Source organism: Oryx dammah, unplaced genomic scaffold, assembly GCF_014754425.2.
Source record: "Oryx dammah isolate SB20612 unplaced genomic scaffold, SCBI_Odam_1.1 HiC_scaffold_7, whole genome shotgun sequence".
Classification (NCBI taxonomy): Eukaryota; Metazoa; Chordata; class Mammalia; order Artiodactyla; family Bovidae; genus Oryx; species Oryx dammah.
This window is the reverse complement of record NW_024070191.1, coordinates 27,984,499-27,999,250: the sequence shown is the minus strand read 5'-3', so window position 1 is coordinate 27,999,250 and position 14,752 is coordinate 27,984,499. Positions and strand designations below refer to the sequence as shown.

Here is a 14,752-nt window from a genome sequence, read left to right as displayed (position 1 = left end):
TCATCACAGAGCTGAGCTCCCAGTACTGTACAACAGGTTTCCCACTAGCTAGCTATTTACTCGTGGTAGTGTGTATATGTCAACCCTAATCCCCCAGTTCATCCCACCCTCCCCTTCCTCACTGGGTCTATATGTCCATTCTCTTCATCTGTGTTTCTACTCTTGCCCTGCACATAGGTTCATGGCTACCATTTTTCTAGATTCCACATATATGCGTTGATATACAATATTTGGTTTTCTTTTTCTGCACTCATTTTGTGTAAAGGAGATTTGCTTTACTTCACTGGGCATAGCTGAGACCTACTGGATGCGCCACTTATAGCGAAGTCATATGGATATTAGTACTTAGAGTCACGTGTTGAAAAGTACATAGTTCAACATTTTCCTCTTTATTCAACTGCCAGTGCATATTGAGTGCCTCCCATGCCAACCCACAAAACCAATACAGTCCCTACTCCTAAGACACTTACAGTCTAACGGGAAAGACAGAGACAAGGCAAACCAGACAGACACACATGGCAACCACAACAAAGTGTGCGGTGCCTTCCCAGATGAAATGGGCCCGGGGTGTGGAGGGGAGTCCGGGAAGGCCTTTCTGAGCCCAGAAGAATGACAAGAGGGAGAGAAAGACCAGAGAGAAGAGGGTACGCAAGGACTTGGAGGCTAAACAGGGCTTGAGTTATTAGCAAATGCAGTGTGGCTGGAGCTTCGTGAAAAGTCGGGGAAGACAGTATAAAAAGAGGCTGAAGGGACTCAGGGGTCAGATCCCGTCAGGGCCCCGGTGAGGAGTTTTAATTTGTGATAATGGGATTTAAGTGCAGAAGTGACTGACTTGGGGTCGTGATCCAATGGAGATGCGCTGCTGCATGAGAACAAAGCCAGCGGCCAGATGGGAGGGAGGAAACAAGCCAGGATGACCGTCAGGTTTCGGCCTAAAGGACTTGGTGGGTGGAGGCTTATTCAAAAGGAGCGAGATGATGGAAAGAAAAGCTTTGGAGAGGAGGATTCAAATTTTAATTTAGAAATGTTAAGTTTAGGAAATTCCCTGGCGGTTTAGTGATTAGGACCCTCCACTGTAGAGGTCACAGGTTCTATCCCTGGTCGGGGAATTAAGGTCTCCCAGGCCTCCCGGCCGAAAAAACCAAAACACAAAAAATAGGAGCAGTGCTGTAACAAACTCAATAAAGACTTTAAAAGTGGTTCACATTTGAAAAAAAAAAAGATTCTGTGCTTCCACTCTAGGGGGCATGGGCTGGCTCTCTGGTCAGGAAACTAAGATCCTGCAGGCTTTGCAGGCCAGACAAGAAAGAAAGAAATATGTTTTAAAAAAAAATAGTAAATTTACCCACGAGACCTACAAAAGGAGATAGAAGGAGGTAGAGATTTGAGTGTGTGGTTCTGAAGGTCAGTGGTGGGTATGGACATCCACAGTGGGGTGTGGACACCCTAACCCTAACCCACAGTGTTTTGTGGGCAATATGAGATCACCTAGGGAGAGAGGGTTGGCGATGAAAAAAAAAAAAGATACCTGATGAATTCTGACAAAATAGAGACTGTCAAGACCAGGAAAAAGCAGATGATCTTGGAAAGGAGTGACAGAGAGACAGGAGGAAGACCAGGAGGGGTGGGCTCCCCATAAGCAAGAGAAGACGGTGCTAAGGAGAGGAAGGTCAAGAGCCGGGTGCTTCTTAGGAATCAGGTAAGAGGGATGTGAAAGTGCCCACTGAATCTGGCCATGAAGGAGACGCTGATGGCCCAAACAAGAGCAGTTTTGCTGGATTTGGGGGTGGGGTGGGGTGCAGGCTTGGTTGAGCATCTTGAAAAGTGAATGAGAAGCAAGAATGAAGCTATTGTTAAAAAATGGAAAAGAAATAAGCGGGTCTAAATGTATATCAAGTTGGTCACATAGCCATAAAGAAAAGGAAATGTACTTCAAGTGACTGGCATCTTGATGGCAGCTGATTGATCAGGGTGGTGGTGGCTGAAGGTTGTGGTGCCTGTGGCAATTTCTTAAAATAAGACATCAGTGAAGTGGGCTACATCGATTGACTTCCTTTCATGAATCATTTCTCTCTAGCAGGCGCAGCTGTTTGATAGCAATCTATCCTCAGTAGCACCTCTTTCAATACTGGAAGCAGTCCTCTCAAACTCTGTCCAAGTTTATGGTGTGTTCTAAATCCTTTGCTGTCATTTCAAGTCTTCACGGCATCTTCACCAGGAGTAGCTTCTATCTCAAGAAACCATTTTCTTTGCTCATCCGTAAGGAAGCAACTCCTCAACCATTAAAGTTTTTTTTTTTTTTTTTCATGAGATTGCAGCAATTCAGTCCCATCTTCAGGCTTCACTTCTGATTCTTTGAGAATCACCAAAAGAGGATGCGGAGACACAAAGTGAACAAACGCTGTTAGAAAAACAGGACCGATGGGCTTGCTTGACGCAAGGTTGCCACAGACCTTCAATTTGTAAAAAAAGATACTATCTTCAAAGTGAAATTGGAAATTAGAAATAAAATCAGAAAATTACCATTTTGTAACCCCTAATAAAGCAGAGATCATCTATGGCTGCTAATGCCACCAAGGGAGAGGCTGGTAAGGAACTTTATGTCAGATATTTCTCTCTTATCAATAATAGTGGGAAGTGACGTGCCTCCTGCAATACAATCAGGACACAGCCCTGCCCCACAGGACTGATCCTGGCTGTAGATCTAACTAGCTCTTCACAGGAAATGGGGGCGATAGAGGAACAATTTAAATGACGCCAAACAGAAGCAGTCTGCCAAATTCAGAGCTCTGGTCCCTTTACAGGAAGAAATGGTCCTTCCTCAATGGCTTTTTATTTTTTGTAAAGAGAGACAAGTATTATAAAGTATTAAAAACTTAAGGGATACAACCAGATGTGAACTTTTCATAATTAAAAAAAAAAAAATCTGAGTGAATGTTAAGTGGGGAGTTGGAGACAACACAAATAGGTTTGTTGTTTTCTTTTTTGTGTAAGATATTTTGCTGAGGGACTTCCCCGGTGGTTCAGTGGTTAAGACTCCACCTTGCCCACTGAAGGGGATGCAGGTTTGACCCCTGGTAGGGGAACTAAGATCCCACATGCCATGGAACAACGAAGCTCACGCGCTGCAACTACTGAGGTGGTGAGCCACAGCTAGAGTCTGCGCACAGCAACGAATGATCCCACAGATGCAACAAGGATCCTGAGTAGCTGAGACCTGGTGCAGACAATAAATAGACCTTTCGCTAAGCAGAAAAAGAGAGTAGCTCCAGGGGAATATGGCATCAGGGAGGACGGTTTAGCAGTGGAATAGAGTGAGCCTTTTGGAAACTAATGGTAATGATGGAGTAGGGAACATAGGAAGGTCATGCCATTGGAATGAGGTCCTTGAGGAAAAACAAGTGAGCGAGATCCGCACCCTTGTGGAAGGAAGAGCATGTGGGGAAGATGTTCTTTGATCATATACCACCTTAACAAAAGAAATGATTGTAGACGTATTACACCGACAGCACAGGCAGAAAAAGGAGGCCAAGTGAACCTAAAATTTTAGGAGAGAGAAAGGTATATAATTGGAGATGCCGTGGGCTCATATCATAGTGAAAGTCAATTCACTTATTCACATTTTCAGCGTGGCTACAACTGTTACTTTGATGGATGTTCCATGTTTATGGGCTTCCCTGGTGGCTCAGACAGTAAAGACTCTGCCTGCAATGCAAGAGACCTGGGTTCAATCCATATTTACAAGACTCTTTTGCTTTATAGTTCTCTGTAATGTTATGTTTTTTTCAGTAGTCATATATGGATGTGAGTTGGACTATAAAGAAAGCTGAGTGCCAAAGAATTGATACTTTTGAATTGTGGTGTTGGAGAAGACTCTTGAGAGTCCCTTGAACTGCAAGAAGATCCAACCAGTCCATCCTAAAGGAGATCAGTCCTGAATATTCGTTGGAAGGATTGGTGCTGAAGCTGAAACGTCAAGACTTTGGCCATCTGATGTGAAGAGCCGACTCACTGGAAAAGACTCTGATGCTGGAAAGACTGAAGGCAGGAGGGGAAGGAGATGACAGAGGATGAGATGGTTGGATGGCATCACCAACTCAGTTGTCATGAGTTTGAGCAAGCTCTGAGAGTTGGTGATGGACAGAGAAACCTGGTATGCTGCAGTCCATGGGGTCAAAAAGAGTTGGGCACGACTGAGCGACTGAACTGAACTGAATTGATACTGTTTCAAAAGAATTTTGGTTCATTAAGAGCCATTTATTTGGTGCTTGTTCTACAGGTTTTATGAACGTATGAACTTTCAAAATAATTAGTATATTCTTAGTCCAAGAGTTATAGTCATAATCAATGTTAAAATTTTTATAACCTTATATGCAAAAGGATATAGTGGTTGCCTCACTCTCTGTGGGTATTCAAGGGTTTAAATATTATATTATCATTTTCTATTTGGCCCTATAAGCAGAAAAGTCTCTCTGCGCAAGCAGTAATTATCTTACAGTGTGTTTCAGAATCCTATTATTAACCATGTTTAGACCATCCAAGCCTTGAAAGACATAGTTGGAATACAGCCAAGCTGTAATCACATCAGCTTTTCAGTTCAGTTCAGTCACTCAGTCGTGTCTGACTCTTTGCGACTCCATGAATCACAGCATGCCAGGCGTCCCTGTCCATCACCAACTCCCGGAGTCCACCCAAACCCATGTCCATCGAGTCGGTGATGCCATCAAGCCATCTCATCCTCTGTTGTCCCCTTCTCCTCCTGCCTCCAATCCCAATCCAATGAGTCGACTCTTCATATGAGGTGGCCAAAGTATTGGAGTTTCAGCTTCAGCATCAGTCCTTCCAGTGAACACCCAGGACTGATCTCCTTTAGGATGGACTGGTTGGATCTTCTTGCAGTCCAAGGGACTCTCAAGAGTCTTCTCCAACACCACAGTTCAAAAGCATCAATTCTTCAGCACTCAGCTTTCTTCACAGTCTAACTCTCATATCCATACATGACTACTGGAAAACTCATAGCCTTAATTAGATGGACCTTTGTTGGCAAAGTAATGTCTCTGCTTTTGAATATACTATCTAGGTTGGTCATAACTTTCCTTCCAAAGAGTAAGTGTCTTTTAATTTCATGGCTGCAGTCACCATCTGCAGTGATTTTGGAGCCCCACAAAATAAAGTCTGACACTGTTTCCACTGTTTCCCCATCTATTTCCCATGAAGTGATGGGACCAGATGCCATGATCTTCGTTTTCTGAATGTTGAGCTTTAAGCCAACTATTTCACTCTCCTCTTTCACTTTCATCGAGAGGCTTTTTAGCTCCTCTTCACTTTCTGACATCAGCTTTTACACTTAGTTTAATAAACAGGAGCAAAAACTTCATTTTCACTTGAAGTCGTCAGACCTATGGTCTTGGAAAACCTGAGAGGCACTACTAAATGTTTAGCCACAAAATCCCTGGAATTTACTGCATTCTTCCATTTCTCCTTAAAAGGAAGGTTTAAAACTCGAATCTCTTTATATACATAACCACATTCATACATAATTTTACTTAAATATATAAATGTAATCACATATATGCTTTGTAAAAAGATGTGGTCATTTTTCCCCCTCTCTGTTTTGGTTTTCCTAAGCTCATGCATCTTCCTCTGCTCTTTCTTTACCCCATGTCAGCATCCACGGTCACCTGTGCAGAGACTCTGGGATATAGACTGGCATATGTCTTCCTTATGCAAGTATTCTTAGACCTAAAGGCATTAACTTTAAAGCACTGTCTGATAACTGGGAGATCATACCATCTCTTGCATGTTACACTCGCCACGGCACAACACCTTGTGGAAACCCCTCCTGCCTGGTCCTCCGGTTTAGCTCTATCTCATTCTTTTAATAAATGGCTGGGGAATTCCCCAGTGGGGATGTGTCTTGATGAACGTTCATTTTGTTTTCAGGGTTTTGCCTTACAAACAGTCACACAAGGAACCCACTTGTTCCTCTGTGGTCTTAAACCCATATCCTTATATAGAGTTACTTGTATTTGATGGAGTCTCAGGACTACAGTTGCCACTGAATTCAGTTAGTCTTTCAAGGGGTGTTGCCAGATTGCTTTCCGAAAGCTGGGGGAGGAGAAAGAGTTGAGGAGAGGGAGGCAACGTGGACAGCATGCCTACTCCAAGGAGTTAAGTTGTATGGATTGAATGAGAGGACAGGTGGAGAGGAAAGACCAGCCCAGTAGACATTATTATTAGTTCTTTTCCTAGAGACTGGGGGCTCCCCACGTCACCACCTGGGCTTCTGTCGAGGGGGCCCATTCATGAGGTACACAGTGGTAGTGACATTCCAGGATTGGGTACCCCCCACCCCAGAGCGGGGGTCTACAGAGAAAAGGAAGAGCCAGGAAGAGCAAAGGCTTGAGGATTTATCAGATCCAGTTTTAATCGCATTTTACCACCTTCCACTGTGAGATCTTGGGTAAATTTCTAAACTTTGAAGTTTCAAAGCTTCAGTTTCCTCATCTGCAGGACAGGGATAATGATGCCAGCTTCATAGGATGACTGTGAGGAGGAAACATTGGGCTTGAGGCCCTGAGCAGAATGCCTGGTGCCCCCTAAAGGTGCCACTTTTTCTCAAATGCCTTCCTTATAGCTCATCCCCCAGCAGATGAAAAGCTGTTGAAGGCAAGAACTTCATCAAATTCACCACTGTATCCTTTTTTAAAAAGTATCTATTTCTATTTTTGGACCGAATGGCATGTAGGATCTTAGGGCCCTGACCAGGGATCAAACCTTCATCCCTTGCTTGGAAGCACAGAGTCTTAGCCACTGGACCACCAGGGAAGTCCCAACATTTTTTATTTTTCAAATGTGCACCACTTTTTAAAGTCTTTATTGAATTTGTTACAATATTGGTCTTGTTTTGTGTTTTGGTTTTTTGGCCGAGAGGCATATAAGGTCTTAGCGCCCTGTGTGTGTGTGTGCTGAGTCGGGTCGACTCTTTGCGACCTCATGGACTGTAGCCCGCCAGGCTCCTCTATCCATGTAATTCTCCAGGCAAGGATACCGGAGTGGGTTGCCATTTCCTATTCCAGGGGATCGTCCCGAGGCAGGGATCAAACCCATGTCTCTTGGGTTTCCTGCACTGGCAGGTGGCTTCTTTACCACTAAGCCATCTGGGAAGCCCCTGACCAGGGGTCAAACTCACACCCTCTGCTGGAAGGCAAGGTCGTAACCACTGGACTGCCAGGCAAGTCCCACATCTTTGCATCTTTACCTATCCAATCCTTCACTTGGTTTTCTCTCCTACCAACTGCTTTAAGGTCTTTCGTGCAGCAGTGTGTATGTGTGTGTGTGTGAGCACGCACACTCACGCTCAGTTGCGCCTGACTCTTTGTGACCCCATGAATTGTAGCCTGCCAGTCTCCTCAGTCTGTGGGATTTCCCAGGCGAGAATACTGGAGTGGGTTGCCATTTCCTACTCCAAGGAATCTTAATGACCCAGGAATCAAACCCAAGTCTCTGGTGTCTCCTGCATTAGCAGGCAGATTCTTTACCAGCAGGGCCACCTGGGAGGCCCTTAAACCAACACTGATTAAAATAGGAGCAACAGCACATCTTTTATTATGGAAAATTTCAGACTTACATTAGAGAGGCTGATAAGAACACCCGTGATCCACTACCCAGATTCAGCACGTTGATAATCTTGTTTCATCTCTCTCTCAATCACTTCTGCCCACCACCCCTCTTTCTGAAGTATTTCCGTGTGAACCCTAGATGTCAACTGATATCAATTGTTCATGCCCGTGTGCTCAATCGCCTCAGTTGTGTCCGACTCGTGTGAATTTCCAGGTGCTGTTCTCAGAGTATGATCTGGAGCCCCCTGAGGGTTACCAAGACCCTATTAGGTCTGCCAGGTCAAAACTATTTTTATAATAATATTAATATATTGTCTATCTTTTTCATTCTTATTCTTTCATGAAAGCATGATGGAGTTTTTCAACAGACTGGATGTAGCAGCAGATCTGAGAATCTAGCCTTCTCCTATTAAACCAGATATAGCTGAAAATATTTACAGAACTGTTTACCTAAAAATGTGGGCTTCCCTGGTGGCTCAGACAGTAAAGAATCTGCCTGCCACATAGGAGAGGAGACCTGGGTTTGATCCTGGGGCTGGGAAGATCCCCTGGAGAAGGAAATGGCAACCCACTTCAGGATTCTTGTCTGGAGAATCCCATGGACAGAGGAGCCTGGCAGGCTGCAGTTCATGGGGTTGCAAAGAGTCAGACATGACTGATCAACTGGCACTTTCACACTTTTTCACTTTTTAAAAAAAGGTAAAAATTTCTACTCTTCTTGATTTTTGTTTTATCTTGACAAATAGAATTGATTTTCATAAAAATAAATTTTAGTTAACTTATAATGAATGGGGTTGTTATTCCATATTTTAAGCGATTCAATGGACATATGAAAATTTTGTCAGTTTTCATTTCTTTTTTTTTAACTTTTTTTATTTTTTATTTTTACTTTATTTTACTTTACAATACTGTATTGGTTTTGCCATACATTGACACGAATCCGCCACGGGTGTACATGAGTTCCCAATCCTAAACCCCCCTCCCCAGTTTTCATTTCTTGCATAGAAAAATATATCTATCAAAATACTATCTAACATAAAGAAAAGCAATGTGGAATCCTCAATACTTTTTAAAATTAGTTTTTAATTTGATATTTAATTCACATATCATGTTGCTCAGTTGCTTCAGTCGTGTCTGGCTCTGCAACCCCGTGGACTATAGCCTGCCAGGCTCCCCTGTCCAGGTGATTCTCCAGGCTAGAATACTGGAGTAGGTTGCTATCTCCTCCTCCATCATATACCATAGGACTGGCCACTTAGAGTATATAATTCAGTAGATTTTAGTATATTTACAAGTTGGGCAACCATTACCACTAGTTAATTTTCGAACATTATTATCACTCTAAAAAGAAACCCCATGGCTGTTAACAGCCACTGTCAACTCTCTGTTCTCCTCAACCAGACTTTTTTTCTTTCTTTTTCTTTCTTGGCTGCACTTAAGAGGCATGTGAGATCTTAGTTCCCCCATCAGAGATCAAATCTGTGCACTCTGCATTAGAAGCACAAAGTCTTAACCCCTGGACCACCAGGGAAGTTCCTCCTCAATCCCTTTATGACTTCACTGATGTGTCTACCCTGGACATTTCATATAAATGAAATCCATCAGTTCAGTTTAGTTGCTCAGTCATGTCCGACTCTTTGCAACCCCATGAACCACAGCACGCCAGGCCTCCCTGTCCATCACCAACTCCTGGAGTTCACTCAGACCCACGTCCATTGAGTCAGTGACGCCATCCAGCCATCTCATCCTCTGTCGTCCCCTTCTCCTCCTGCCCCCAATCCCTCCCAGCATCAGGGTCTTTTCCGATGAGTCAACTCTTCGCATGAGGTGGCCAAAGTACTGGAGTTTCAGCTTCAGCATCAGTCCTTCCAATGAACACCCAGGACTGATTTCCTTTAGGGTGGACTGGTTGGATCTCCTTGCAGTCTAAGGGACTCTCAAGAGTCTTCTCTAAAAGCACAGTTCAAAAGCATCAATTCTTCGGCGTCTGGCTAATTTCATTTAACATAATGTCTTTAAAGTTCACTCATATTGCAGCAGATATCAAAACCTCATTCCTTTTTATGGTTGAATTGTGTTTCACTGCATGTACATAGCACGTTTTGCTCAGCCAGTGGATGGGCTTTTGTTTTCATTTTTGGCTATTATGAATAATGTTGCTAGGAACATTTGCATCTAAGGTTTTGAATGAATACATGTTTTTAGTTCTCTTGGCTACATACCTAGGAATAGAGTTTCTGGGTCTCATATGATTAATTCTTTGCTATTCTATATATAGGGGGCTTCCCAGGTAGTGCTAGTAGTAAAGAACCTGCCTGCCAATGCAGGAGATGTAAGAGATGTGGGTTCGATCCCAGTTCAGGAAGATCCCCTGGAGGAGGGCATGGCAATCCACTCCAGTATTCTTGCCTAGAGAATCTCATGGACAGAGGAGCGTGGCAGGCTATAGTCCATAGGGTCATGAAGAGTCAGGCACAACTGAAGCGACTTGGCATGCACGCACGCATGCAATCTAACCATCACACTGCTTTCCACAACAGCTGCACCATTTTACATTCCAACCACCACTGTGTGGGTGTTTCACCATCTCCACATCCTTACCAAAATTTATTTTCAGTCTTTTAGATTCCAGTTATCTTTGTGAGTATGACTCAATAATTTTTAAACTGTGTAAAGGCTTCTGACACTAAAAAATTCAAGGATTGCTTTACTAACAAATAATTTTTTTAAAACCATGAAAGCATTTTTATAAATAACAAGTTCATAGAAACAGGACAGATGGGTGATTGCCAGAGGCAGAGAAGGGGGCAGACGAAACAGGTGAAGGTGGTCAGACAGCATAAACTTCTAGCTTTGAAATAAATATGTCCTGGGCATGTAATGTACAGCATGGTGACTATAATTAATAAACATTGTATTATTTATTTGACAGTTGCTAAGAGAGTACATCTTAAAAGTTCTTATCACAAGAAAAAACATTTAACTGTGTGGTGATGGACATTAACCAGACTTCTTGTGGTGATTATTTTGCAATACATATACTGAATCATAATGTTGTATAGCTGAAACTAATATGTTAAAAAACAAACATAATAACACTATCAAATTAACAATAATGCCACAAAGTTGTATGATACTAGGATAATCAAATTTACCTGGGACAGACCCAATTTACACCTTTGTACCAGCATAACTATTAGAAGTGTCTCCTTTAACTTCAACATACCCTGTTTAGATGACAAATTATATGAACACCCTGTAACAGAACTATGCTCAAATTTCCCCGATTGTCTTAAATATATTTTTTACAATATGTTTATTGAAAAGATACAACATTGCCTTGGATTGAAGTGTCTCTAAAAACTATATCAATTCTCTCTTCTATATCATTTCCTTTGTGCTAGTTATTTATTGAAGAAACTAGATAATTTGTGAAATTTCCCGTATTCTTAGTTCTGCTGCTCATATTGACTTGGTGTTTTGATCTATTTCTGTGTCCTCCATGTTTCTTGCCATTTCACGAAGTTAGATCTAGAAGTTTGATTAGATTTAGGGTCAGTTTTTGTGCAAGAATATTTCATAGACCGTGTGTATTTCCTGTTGCAATGCATCGAGGCACATGGCATCTGGTTGTCTCCCTTTCAATGATGTTAAGATAATCAGTGGGTTCAGGTTTTGTTAGCTTGATCCAGCCATTATAAGTTTCCCATCAATGTTCCTCTTCATAATTCCAATAGCCACGAATGACTGTTGCCTAGTCCCAGAGTTTCATTAGGAGCTGTGAACAGTAACTTCCTAATTCTACTAGTTCTGTGACATTTGCTGCCCTTACAAACTATCTGGGTACCCTGAAATCTATAGTAGAATAAACGCTTGCTCTTTTCCCCTTTTACCAATTTTAAAATAAAGATTTAGTTCCTTAGGTGATATAAGGGTGAATGATGAGAGATTTTTATTTTACTTTTTAGTATTACTATAAGTGAATTCATGGACTTGTGGATATTAGATGTGTTTCAATCCATTAGCCATTATTCTTTTTTAAGTCCAAGTTGTTCCATCTTTGGCCAAAGGGTCCCCCTTCATCCTTGCTCTTGGGTTCTTTTCACATAACTTCAGTAGCATTTGATGGCTACCCTGCTTTCTGTCATTATAAAACACCTCAAGCTCATCTTACAATCCTTGCCTCAGTTCTAACATCAGTCATTTCCTCAAGGAATCCTGGCTACTCTTAGTGGACAATGGCCTTTAAATTGTGAATCTGGACACAAGAGCTGCTCATAACCGTTGGATTATCATTACTTATTGACCTTTTCAGTGAACACAGTTAGGATATATTTATTTTATAGAGTAAGAAAAATTAATGATTAATCACACTACCATTGCTGATTCAAATATTCACTTATGAAATTTACACCTAACTTCATTGATTTCATACTTGTATATCTTTCTCTCTCACCAAAGATCTGGTTTCTAACAACATTGACTTCTTTGCTACTTTATATGCACAAAATATGTAAAATATACATGCAATAGAATCTAAATAACAATACCAGTATTATTACTAACAACTACTGTTACTGAATGCAGCTTGGTTTTTTTGCCATTCTTTTCTGTTCTTAGGCTATATCACACTAAGGATATACAGCCAAAATCATCAGTTTTAAAGTCAGTTTCTTATTTTTCCATGTGGTTATGCCAGTAACTTGAAATATACTTTGATTCATGGCGTTTTTTTTCCTTTGTAGGAAGTGCTTTGTCATTTTCTTTTAAAAATAATTATGTATTTATAAGATCCCAAAGTCAAAACTGAGTATAAGACCTGAGTAGATCAAAAGAAGTCTAGCTTCCACACCCATGGTTTTCACCTTGTTCTTTTCAGTAGCCCTTTTAAAAGTTAGTGTGCAATTTCTTCTTCCATTGCTGCTTTTAAAAAATGTGAGCAAATGCACCACATCTTTTTTAGGAAATAGGCAACATATACGTGATGCCTGCTTTTGTTTTTTGACCAAACTGCACAGCATGTGGAATTTTAGTTCCCCCACCCAGGATGGAACCCACTCCCCCTGCGTTGGACATGCAGTCTTAACCAATGGACCCCAGGGAAGTCCCTCCGCCTTGATTTTTTTCAGTTAACAATATATCCTAGGGTTCCATGGTCTCCACAGAGATGGTCTTCATTCCTTTGTTCAGCTGCACAGACCTGCATTGTGTGGATGTAAGGTGCTTTATTCAGCCAGTCCTCTGTGGATGGACTTGTGGGTTCAACAAACATTCATTGCATGACTAAATTGTGCCAGGCACTGGAGATAAAGCCATGGTCTCTGGCCTCCGGAAACTCAGTGTGCAGAGAGGGTGAGCTCTTGCAATACAAGTACTTTTCTCATAAGGAATTAACTTGGATCCACTTAGCACAAGGGGAATGTGGAACAGAGCAGACAGGGTCTAGCAAAGGAGGGGTACAATAATGGTCTGTGGATTGCCATCTTGCTCCCATAGGGGCCAATATCTGATATGGGAGAATCCCCTTGGGAGGACTTTTTAATCAGTGTTGGATATTGCTAAGAAAACCATCAGTGCCACCAATTGGTCAGAGAAAAGAAGGTCGGGTGAAAGGGAGAGCGGAAGGGTCCTAACCATAAAATTCCCCTAAAAGGAGGAAATAAAAGTTAATACAGAAGCTGTGGTTTAACAATAAGAACTGACACCTGTATTAAATTTACAAGAGACTAGGGATTGCTCTGAGCCGCGTATATTTAACTTCTTTATTTCTCATAACATTCCTAAGAAGTAGGCAGTATTACAACCCACAGAGAAGTTACTGAAATTTTGGCCAAGGTCGAGGGGTGGCGGTCGGGGAAGGAGGGGGTTGGAAGCAGGAAAGAATTGCAGACAAGATCTACAGATAGGGTGTTCGGTGCTTTTGAACTGAGGTGTTGGAGAAGACTCTTGAGAGTCCCTTAGACTGCAAAAAGATTAAACCAGTCCATCCTAAAGGAAATCAATCCTGAGTATTCATTGAAAGAACTGATGCTGAAGCTCCAATACTTTGGCCACCTGATGCGAAGAACGGACTCACTGTAAAAGACCCTGATGCTGGGAAAGACTGAAGGCCGGAAGAAAAGGAGAGAACAGGGTTGGCATGGTTGCATGTCCTCACCTGCTGGATGCACGTGAGTTTGAGCAAGCTCTGGGAGTTGGTGATGGACAGATACCTGGCATGCTGCAGTCCATGCGGTCGCAGAGCCGGACAAGACTGAGCGATGGCACGACAAGTAGTGCCCTGTCCACGGCGGAATGAAAGTCCTTCAAGTTTCCCCTCACCCTATTCACGCTCTGGGGACCGGAACCTGCTCTCGACACCGTCCCACGCCCCAAGATCTGCCTCAGGACGGCCTAGGGGCTCAGAACCCAGAGAAATCCGAGAGACCGGAGGCGACCAGATGGGCACACCGCAGAGACTAAGCCGGCCCTCGGGGCTGCGTGGGTTTGCGCAGCGACCCGAGGCCTCCCTCTAGAGGCGGCCCAGGAGGCTCTCCGACGCCCCCCCCGGTGTCCGCCGCGCGTTTCTCCGCGCGCGCTCCCGCCCACGCCTGGGCACAAACGGAGTGTGCTTCCCCGGATTCCTACTGCACGATGGAAGTTACGGGAAATCACCCGGCAAATTCCCAGACCGGCCCCTGAGAAACGCGGGAACCCACCTTCACGCCGGGAACCCACTGCGTCAGTGGCCAGCGCTTTTCCGGCAACTTCGGGTGGCAGCCCCGCCCCCACGGTCGCGGGGACACAGGCGGGCCAGCGCCTGACGCCCTACCCTCGAGACCCTTCAACGTTCCCTGCGGGTGAGTTTCCACACAGGACTGCGACTACGCGCGCTAAGTGTCTCTCAGAAATTGACGTCAAACCAGAATAAAAACAACAGTGCGCGTACTAAATATCTAAAAAAGAATCAACCACAAAGACACAACTAGTTCATAAGACTTGCTTGTAATTATAAACGATCCTCTTAGTTCACGTCAGACGGGTAATGTGCCGGTGTCGTAACAAGGTTTAGCAGGGAGGCACATGTCACGCAGCAGCGTGAACACCCAATCATCACGCTCATGAACTACAAAAGGATCGCCTTCTCTACT

The 14,752-nt window shown here is 43.1% G+C and overlaps 1 non-coding gene across 1 annotated transcript; it reads right to left on the bottom strand.

Moving 5' to 3' along the window:
- Nucleotides 1-14,633: 14,633 nt before the first annotated feature.
- On the bottom strand, nt 14,634-14,739 carry LOC120865928. Its single transcript, XR_005721567.1, has one exon. It is a non-coding gene; the product is annotated as a small nucleolar RNA U13 (small nucleolar RNA).
- Between the last annotated feature and the right edge of the window lie 13 nt (nt 14,740-14,752).